The 11,039-nt window shown below is 36.5% G+C and overlaps 1 long non-coding RNA gene across 4 annotated transcripts in view; it reads right to left on the bottom strand.

Moving 5' to 3' along the window:
* Positions 1-11,039, bottom strand: part of LOC138145156 (uncharacterized) — a 30,776-nt gene that overhangs the window by 16,078 nt on the left and 3,659 nt on the right. The window lies entirely within an intron of this gene.

Here is an 11,039-nt window from a genome sequence, read left to right as displayed (position 1 = left end):
GAGAGAGAGAGAGAGAGAGAGAGAGAGAGAGAGAGAGAGAGAGAGAGAGAGAGAGAGAGAGAGAGAGAGATTTTCTCATATCTCTCTTAGGGATGACACAGTTCTCTTTCCATTTACATTGCTATAATCATCGTGTATATTGTTTTCTTTTCTCTACTTTATTTTGTATCAGTTTATATAAGTCTTTTCATGTTTCTTTACATCCACAGTATATTCCATTATATTTGTGTATCACAATGTGTTTTGCTGTTCCCCAGTGAATAGGAATCTATTTGTTTACAATTCTTTATTACCACAAAAAGTGCTGCTATAAATATTTTGGTGTATAGGAAGATTTTCTTCTTAGCTATAACTTCCTATATATGTATATAGACATATATATATATATGTTTATACACACATATATACATACATACACACATATGCCTAGTAGTGAAATCTCTGGGTCAAAGGGTATGAACATTTTAGTCAATTTATTTTTAGAATGTATTATTTAAGATGTTAGTAAACAGTGAATAGAAAGACTTATAATGACTTCATTGAGAGCATTTCTTGTTAAACTAAATTCATTTCCTTTTCTGATAGAGTTATTATCCCAGCAGAATGTGGGAATGTTTAGATGTCATCTATCTAAATTTTAGAAAAATCAACAATCTCATACTAGTATGTGGACAAGAGTTGGTCATGCTTTGTGCAGACAAGATGGAGAGATGTGGGCTACTGACAATATAATTGGATGGATTCATAATTTTATCTAATGGCTAGACTCAAAGATAAATCATTCATTACAATATCAACTTGGGAAAAGTTCTCACGTAGAGTGCTCCAAGGATCTATCCTTGGTTCTGTGCTATTTACAATTATTAGCAATTTCTTAGGTAAAATTATATGTGATATCTTTCTTGAATTTGGAAATGATGCAAAGGTAGAGGGGGTAACTAAGGTATCAGTTGATAGGTTCAAGAGTCAAAAATATCTTCACAGTTTAGAGCATTTGGGCTGGTCTAATAAAATTAGGTTCAATAGGGATATAAATATAAACTCACTGTAGTTAAAAAATTAGATTTAAATTACATTATGGGGGCAAGGAATGGCTATATACAAGAGAGATCTGGGGATATTAATGAACTGTAATGTCAATTTAAATCAACAACATTATATGACAAACAAAAAATGATAATGAGATCTTGGACTGTATTAGCTGAGGCATATCTTCAAAGAATAAAGTAATAAATTGTCCTGGTCAAACCATGTCTAGAACATTTTGTTTAGGCAGGGGAACCTAAACTAAGGTTTTAGGGGATAATAGTAATAAGCTGAAGAAGATTCAGAGGAAGGCACCTTGGCATAGTGTTATATGAGTATTAGTTGGGGAACTGGGGGGGGGGGTAGGAGATTGTCTTTAACTTGGAGATAAGAGTTGGAGACAATGCTATAGCTTTCTTCAAGTATGGAAAAGGCTAGAATGGAAATCAAGGAGATACCTATCAATTGGCGAATGGCTGAATAAATTGTGGTATATGATTGTGATGGTATACTATTGTGCTATGAGAAATGAGGAGAAGGAAGATGCTTTCAGGAAAACCTGGTAAGACTTACATGAACTGATGCAAAGTAAAATGAGCAGAACCAATAGAATACTGTACACAGTAATAGCAATATTGTACAATGATCAGCCATGAATGACTTAGCTATTCTTTGGCAATACATAACCCAAGACAATTCCAAAAGACTAATAATGAAAAATATTATCCATCTACAGAGAAAGAACTGATGGAGTCTGAATGCAGATTAAAACATTAAAAAAAAACAAACTTTCTTCATTATTTTGGAGGGTTTTTTAGTCTCTTTTCTTTTGCAGCATGGCTAATATAGACATGTTCTGCATGACTGCACATGTATAATCTATATCAAGTTGCTTGTCTTCTCAAGAAGAGGGAGTGGCAGGAGGGAGGTAGAGAATTTGGAACTCAAAACTTTTTGTTTAATGAATGTTAAAAATTTTTGTTTACATGTAATTGAGAAAAAATAAAATAAAAATTAAATGTAAAACAAAAAGGAAATCTAGGCTGTGAAAGATATAATAGATTTATTTTGTTTGACCGCAAAGTTTGACCTCAAAATTTGACTTCAAACTTCCCTATGGGAACTTGCAAACTGACTAATTTAGTATTGTTATTAGGAAAAGGTTCTTTCTAACAATTTGAACTATCCAGAAGTAAAATGGTCTGCTTGGGAAATAATTGGTTTTCTTTCACTGAGGCATTCAATCAAAAGGTGGATAAGCATTTAGACATGTGGTTGAGTGAATGCACATTCTACTATGGGTTAGACTAAATGACCTCTGAACTTCTTTCTAACTCGGAGATTACCTTTACTATCAATTGGGACTTCTGTCTGAATTCTGTAGAGCACCTTCCATGATACTGGTGAACACCTTAGGGGAGTGAAATCACCCTCTTATAAGACTTGTTTTGATATGTATCTTCAGAGGATGGTTGAACAAAGATATATCTGCAATTTTATTAGTCCTAAAGTCTAGCATGTTTTTAATATAGACATAGGAAATACTTTGTTTTAGGAGAGTCTTTAAGGATAAATTTTCTGTTCCTGATTAAAAATTCATAAACAAATAAACACAAAACTTCTCACGGTCTATATTTCTCAGTCTGTGGACACACAGTCTATTTGGAGAATGGTCTGCAAAAGTCTGCCTGTTCCCTTTTTATAATTTAACTTGCCCTCAATGCATGCATGGTTATTTCCTATAAGAATTTTATTGATATAAGAAAGCAGTTGTATAGATTAGGAGTTGTTGATATCTTCTCATATGTCTTCCCATCTTTTTCTTTTTGAATAGGAAAGGTTTTTTTAAGTGAAGTACTATCAAGGATTTTTTTTTCATTCTTTTGGACCCTTCACCTCTGAGGTGTCTTAAATGTTGATAATTAATCTGGAATTACACAAAATCTTACTAAATAGTGCATGCTCTTTGACCAGCTGTATCACTCCTAAGCCTATGTTGAAAAGAGATCCAAGAAAAAGAAAAAATTTATTTATATACAAAAATGTTTTAAACTATTTTCATGGTGGCAAAACCTGGAAATTGTGGAGGATGTCCATCAATTAAGGAATTGATGGATAATTTGTGGTGTATGAATATGATGTATTGATGAGTACTACTTTGCTATAAGAAATGATGGAATAGATTAATTAAAAATACATAGAGGCAGCCAGGTAGCACAGCGAGTAAGAGCACTGGCCCCAGTGTCAGGATGACCTGGGAATCAAATCCAGGCTCAGATACTTAGCACCACACCCAGAAATAACTGGCCATGTAACCTTGAGCACGTTACTTAACCCCAATTGCTTTTAAAAAAATACATAGAAAATCTTATGGGAACTGATGCAGAGTAAAGTAAGTAGAATCAGAGGAATAATTTATACTACAATATTAAATGAATAATTTTGAGAACTTTTATAAATTTATGCAGAATGAAATAAGCAGAACCAGGAGAATGATTTCTACAATAACAACAATGTAAAAATGAACAACTTTGAAGGCTATAAGAACTATGTCTTATACCATGATCATTCATGATTCCAGAGGATTGATGATGCTATCCATTGCAGAGAAGGAATGGGTTTAGGTGCAAGATGACACATATGTGTGTAGATAGAGAGATAATGTATGTACATATTTGTACTCAGCTATTTATTGATGGATTTTGTTTTGTTTGATTATGCATATTTCTTGTAAGAAATTTGTTTTTCTTTTCTTCAGTGGTGCAAAAGGGTGAAGGAAAATACATTTCTGTTAACATAAAAATGGACAGGTGGAATATGGCTGTGTCCTTTCAGAAGAGATCACTGTCTTATTAGTTTTACTTATCTGCTTAACTTTCTTACAAGAAACCTCTCATAAAGTGGGAGTAATCTGTAAATATTTCTAATGTAAAAGCAGAACACATCAATAAAATAATTTTTTACAATGATGGTACAGCACTTTTCAAATGATGTCATCTCCAGCAGAGTCTTCTCTTGTATATATTTGACTTGATTCAGTATATTTTCCCTACTTCATCTTCTTAAGACTCTACTCCCACATGTACTGTTGGATAAGAGACATTTGATTGTGGATCCCCTATAGCTACTCAAGGTTTAATGAATGCTTTAGGTCAGTATCTACTCAAAATTCCACTCACAATCAGCACCTACGCCAAATTCCAACTCACAGACCCCCACCAAGATCTCTTTTACTGGACCAATCAATAAGAAGACATATTAACTCAAAGCAGTAGGTATTAGAAGGCAAGGTAAACAATGAAGGGCTAACTTTTCCAGGCATGTTCCCAGCACCTGTTGCAAAGTGTCTCATTCCTCTCCACACCTAGACTTTGGGAGGGGAAGCACTTGTCTCAAGAACTACCTCCACAGCATAACTGAAGCAGTAGACAAGTCACTCACAACAGGGGGTCAGACAAGTGTCTGTAGCAGCATTATTGAGAATGTTGGGTTGTTGGATTATCTCCCAAGGAATTTTCATGTTGACTACATACATACAAAATCAGAGAAGGGCACCTGCAGTTAACTAGTAAATAGGTGTTGCTAGTCTCTTGCTAAGGTACTTCCTGTCCTGTCTCACATGGCTTTCCCAGGGAATTTAAGCAGGCACAGGCATTTTTGATGTGCCATTCACTCCCTAGCCTCAGGTCAATTTTGTGTTTTCATCCTTTTCTAAACACAGCAACCATTCTTAGTCCTCTTTTTATTTCTCACAGTCTCCTTTTGGCTCCTAGCTTCTTTCCAACATTTTTTGTGCCCAATCATCTTTTTGTAGTGTGCCTTCCCATAGCCCCTAGGGACTTACTATTCTGGATCTTGTCCCAATTAGTGAAGTACTACCCCAAAGCATCATGATGAATATGATCCAGAGAAAATACAAAGACCTAACTAGACATAGTTCATACAATAATATAAATACATTGAGTACCGAGATGGTGAAGGCCATGTGGTGGTTCCATTTTTTTCACCATTAGAAAATAGGTCTTTTAAAAAACATTGGCAAATATGTTCCATTTTGCATCTGTTTTTGGTCACCCTTCTGGTTTTATCTACAAATGTTCTCAGGATTATCTGGCTTAGCTGTACCCTTACAAAAAAAAAACTCTCTGCAGATTTGCTTTCTCCTCAATGGCTCTTTGCTGTTTCATAAAGTGATATTACTGTTAAATTTTCATAAGCCCCATTTGTAATGCTTTGTAAATAAGTGTTCAGAAATTAGAACAACTTTAGAGGAAAGAAACAATCTATATCTTAGTTTCCACTTTTATTCTAAAACAGTGTTGACTTTGGCTACCAAGAAAATTCTGGGAAATTAACTGTTTTCTGCCTGAGACAATTTCTAGACTCTTTTGTCTCCTTGTTGTGGCAACTGTTTTGCATTAGTCAGTCATTTCTGGGGGGGGGGAGTGATTAAAAATCATTCTTTTGTCCATTTCCATTTTTTGACCATTGAATATTAATTTAAATAGACCAGATTTTAATTGTTTTGATCACTACATCTCCTCATCTTTTTGCTTGTTAAAAAATTTTGTCTTTACTACCAATGATCTGTCTGCACCTATCCTAATGATTCTGAAGTTACTGCTATGCCCAAAACACATAATTTCTTGTGTGTTATGAAAGAGGTGATTTTATTTGTTATGATGTTATTTGACACTCAACATGTCCAATGCTTTCCAACTCTATCTTGAAAATATGCATAAAATAGACATATGACATTTCTGAGTATCCTTTGACCCTTTCATTTCTCTGTCCCATACCATATTTTTCCAAAAGAATTTTTGCTGTCTTCTTTGAGTCCATCTGAGAATTTGAAGTTAACAAATATTATTGGTTAATTTTGGAGACTCTTGTAGAGTCTTCATAGAATTTCTCAAAGTGTTCATCTTCTGCAACATATGTGTGTAAGTAAACTACAACTTTCCTCTTTGCTTGGGCTTACCATGAACACTGAAAAACAAGATGACCAAATATCTTGGGAACTGAGGTTTCTTGTAAACTTTGGGTACACACCAAAACCAATGAAGTCAACTCCATTATTTTCTTTTTTCAAGAGAATCAAATGAAGAGAACCTTTGAAATATCTTTCCATTTAGTGGTAAATTCCTTATATCTTCTGGTTTCATTTATAGTAGAAATGTCATTAAGAATGGAGTTTAGTTTCTCCATTATTGTGTCAAATTGTTTGTTCATGGATAAAAATCAGACATTAAGAGTTACACAAGTTAACTTAATATGTATCATTAATTACACTTTTTCATGATTGCTTCTCCAGTAAGTATCATATTAAACTAGTTAAACAAATGTGGTATCTATCAGTCTAAGTTATTACAGAAGAAAAGTTGTGGATATATTGAACTGGTTCATAAATTAAATATTTCAAAAGATAATTAAAGAGACCATGTCAAAGTCCTCATTTTTAAAGAGATTACATTATAAAATGAGATATTCATAAAGTACTTTGTAAACTTTAAAGCATTATATGACTGAGTCCAAGTTTTTTTTTTAAGCAATCAGGGTTAAGTAACTTGCTCAAGGTTACATGGCCAGGTGTTTCTGGGTGGGTGCTAAGTGTCTGAGCCCGGGACTGGAGCCGGTGCTCTTACTCGCTGTGCTACCTGGCCGCCCCTTGAGTCCAAGTTTTACAGAATAAATCCTTTTATTAAAGGGATTTGTTCTGTGAAGTTTGGATTTAGTCAAAGGGCCATACTTGAGGACCTAGAGGGCCACATGTGGCCTTGAGGCTGCAGGTTCCCCACCACTGAACTAGTATATGTCATTATAACGCAGGCCAAAGAATATTGCAACTGACTAGTCTGTGTGCTAGGGATGTTTATGCCAATTAGACTTTATCATATTCCAGGATCTCCTATAGACAGAATTAAACCTGGCATTATACTGGGAGGCCCAGATGGCTCCAGAGCAGACATTATAGATTAGTTCAGAACAGCCCTGGGAGATCTGGCTCAAGGTGACTCTGGTCTGGTAAAATCTCAGGAAGTCAGAAACTTTTTGCAAGTACTGGGTCCTAGATTGGTAAAGGACATGAAATTTTAACCTCCTGGCCAAATCCCAGGAAGGGCTGCAAATTCCAATATGGCTTGAGAAGAAATGAGCCTACCAGAGATTCTAAGAACAAAGATTCAGAATATACCTCAATGTTAGTTGAGTATATATTGCAACGTTCTGCCACTATAACTCAGTATATGTCAACACTAGTTGCAATATGTACCAACACTTTGGGAACTGAAAGGTTTCATAAAAGAATCAGATAGGTAAATTATGTATATTAAAAATAGGCCTTTTTAAGGGATATTTTAAGTCACAAAGGAAAGCCCTCAAGCTGCAGAGGTAGGGATACCTAGAGTTAGATATGAATAAGGAAAATGTCACTTAGGGTAAAAGTTACCACCAGATCTAACTTAATGAAGGAGTTAGTAAAGATAGTCACCAAAAGGGTTAGTCATTGGAGCCTTGAGTGGAATGGTCTTCAGGATAAGAACAGGGATCAGGGATGGTCCTTTGGGAGGGTTGCTCAGAAACTCACCCAATTTTACCATACTGCCTGACATTTTCTTGGTTGATACTTAGAATGTATGAATCCCATAATATTCACAAGAGGGCATCTTTGTAAGTTGGTTGAAGATTGTGCATTTTACAGAAGGGGCCAAGTTTTATTCTATTGTACCTGGTAGGTATCCCATCTCTGTTGTCATAGGCATGGAAATGCTAGAGATTAATTGGTGTCTCAAGTGGGAAAAGCAAGCATGGAATATGTAAGTTTCCAGAAAATATAGGAAAGTGGAGCATATGTGTGTACAGAGCAGCATGGGTGACCTTAGGCAAGTCAAGTAACCTCTAGGAGCCTCAGAAAAGGAAGTGGTTGGAGTAGATGGTACCTACATTCCCTTCTTCTATAAATATATGATCCTATTATGTTACATCTAAAAGTAAGCCTAATGAGTCTGCAATGACAAGCAAAGTGGTACTTTGCTCCTTGTTTCAGCTATTCAAGTGCCTTTGAGCCTCACCTGTGATTACATCAAGTCTTTGTTGAAACAATGTACATTGTGTTGCCCTTAATAGGCCAAAGAGGGTTTGGAGACCTTTCCTGCCCTTAATAGGTCTAATGTCATCACATGGCATCCATGCTGGGAGGAATTTGCCAAAAGAGCACCACAGGAAGGGTGGAACAGGAAGGAGCGGAGCATATAAAGGCTCAAGCACAAGCTGGGACCAAGTAGAACTGAGAGGGAGAATGCTTGTGATTTTGGCGCTCTCTCTGTTGGTCTGTCAGACAAAAGCCTTGTCTGTTGTTTTTGGGCAGAAGTCCTGAAAGAAGACTTTAGTGATGATCCAGAAGCCCTGGAAGAGACCTTTACTGATGATCTAGAAGCCCTGGAAGAAGACTTTACTGCTATTTACAGAAGACTTGGAAGAGGGCTTTACTGCTGTTTACAGAAGTCTTGGGACCTTACTGCTAATTTGTGTTTGATTTCTCAAACAGAAGCTTTGTTTGTTGGTTTGTGTTACTTTGTCAGATGGAAAGCAAATTGAGATGACAGTGCCAGCAATGTGTGTAAATATTGCTGTGGTTCTGTTAAGCTTTGTCTTCCTAGAAACAGATACTTCAAAGATCTGTCCCTGTAAGCTGAGGTGTTAAACAGAAGCAGAGAGTTGCCTACCTGTGAGTCCAGGCAAGATCTGGGAGAGCTGCCTACCTGTGAATCCAGGCAATAGTTGGGTGAATCCAGGCAAGAGCTGAGAGCTTGGAAGAGGAGCCATGGAGTTTGAAAGTCAGCTTTGAGTTAAGATGAAAGGACCTGTACTTGGGTACTTAGTGCTGGCTGATGAGAGTATGACTTACTGTGACCTAGAGGTGGATGGGCTTTGTACTTTCCATTACTGCCTTAAGGATGATTGACTTAAGGGTGATTACCCCTTAAGTATAATTGCTTAAGGATGATTGGAAGCCAACCTCCAATCAAGATGAAAGAAGACTTTAGATGGGTACTTTATACTGACTGAGGAGATTGTGATTTATTGAATGATATATTTTGTTTAAGACTATGTGGCCACCTTAGTAATAAATTGTTATGTTATATTGTTGTGAATGTTTTGCTTTAGTTAATTGCTGAATAAATAGAGAGTTCACTATACTATGCAATCACAAGCCTAAAGTTATTCACAGAAGGAGTCCTCAGGAGAACTGCTCATGATTGGCTTTACAAAATCTCAGGCACAAATAGACTCAGTCAACAAGTATTTATTAAGTATTTATTCTGTTCCAGGCATAAACACTGAGGATACAAAGAAAGGCAAATAAAAATGAAATAAAACACAACGATAAGAGAAGGTTTTTGGACCATTACCCTTGACAATATCCACTGACTCAATTCTCATTCTAATGGCTTGTGCTACATCCTAGGGACCTTTTTATGCTACAAGACTACCCAATTATTACTATTCTTCTTGCTTTCTTAAAGTTTTCTTTATATATTTTGCTCTTACATCACTCATCACTTTCATTTCAAACTATACTATCCTAGTCAAAATACCATTTGTTAGCCCATTTTTAAGAACATTAATGTCAAGAGGCAGAGCCAAGACAGCAGATTCTGGGAAGTCACCCAGATGAACTTTTCCAACATACCCCTACAAACAACTTTAAAATAACACCTCAAACCAAATTCTGGAGTGACAGAGTTAACAAAAGGTCAGGGTGACACATTTTTCTAGCCTAAGAAAACTTCTGAAGTCGAATAAAAAGTCTGTTATCGCCTAGTTGGAGACCTATCCATAGTGTACACACTTTGGATAGTGAATGCTGAAATAGTGGCCACAGCAGCAGCAGCAGCTTCTGGCGTCCTTAGCCCAGAGACAGTAAGGAGATCAGAAAGATATTACAGGGGACCTTTTGCTGGCACCAGTTACAGCTGGTGCTGATCGGCACCTCTATTGTCCAAACACAGTTCTGGGTCACAGTTCCAGGGCAAAGAGGAGCACTGGTGGTTGGTCACAGGAGAGCAAAGACCCTGGTCACAGTTCTAAGGCAAAAAGGAGTGCTAGTACTTGTGGCTGCAGGGGACCAGTGGTCCTTCCTGTGTAAAGACTAGAGTACAGATGAGGATAGCAGTGACTATAACTCTTCTAGGATTGTGCCACTTTAGAAGCACCAAAAACTTGCAGACCTCCAGAACTAACTCTGAAAAGAGCAGCACAAAAAACTGAAGCTTGGGACAGTGTCTCCTCACTCCCAGATGAGGAGAACATAAAGTTCAGAACTTTAACATAAAGTTCAAAGTCAAGAAATAGACCAGAAAAAAATGAATAAACAACAACAATAAAAAAAAATTGATCATAAAAAGCCACAATGGTGTCAGGGAAGACCAAGACATAAACTCAGAAAAAAAGATAACAATGTCAAAATATCTAACCAAAAAAAGCCTCAAAGAAAAATGCTAGGGGCGGCCAAGAGGCTCAGCAAGTAAGAGCACTGGCCCCAGTATTGGGATGACCTGGGGATCGAATCTGGGCTCAGATACTTAGCACCACACCCAGAAATAACTGGCCATGTAACCTTGAGCAAGTTACTTAACCCCAATTGCTTTAAAAAATGCTAATTGGACCCCAAAACAATAAAGATTCCTGGAAGAGTTAAAGAAAAAGATAAGAGTGGTAGAGGAAAAATTGGGAAAAGCAATGAGAGTGATGTAAGACAATTATGAAAGGAGAATTAACAGCTTGGTAAAAGAGGCACAAAAAATAGTGAAGAAGAAAACACCTTAAAAAATGAATTGGACAAATGGTAAAAGAAGCACAAAAATCCACTGAAGAGAAGAATTCCTTAAAAGGCAGATGACCTTAAAAGGTCAAATGGAAAAGGCACAAAATCTCACTGAGGAAAATAATTCCTTCAAAATTAGAATTGGACAAATGGAAGCTAATGACTCCACGAGACATCAAGAAATGAT

This window comes from Petaurus breviceps, unplaced genomic scaffold (assembly GCF_028583685.1).
Source record: "Petaurus breviceps papuanus isolate PSGF00001 unplaced genomic scaffold, PetGlider_PUasm1.0 90730, whole genome shotgun sequence".
NCBI lineage: Eukaryota > Metazoa > Chordata > Mammalia > Diprotodontia > Petauridae > Petaurus > Petaurus breviceps.
Note: the sequence above shows the minus strand (reverse complement) of the source record. Positions and strands in the feature narration are given on the sequence as shown.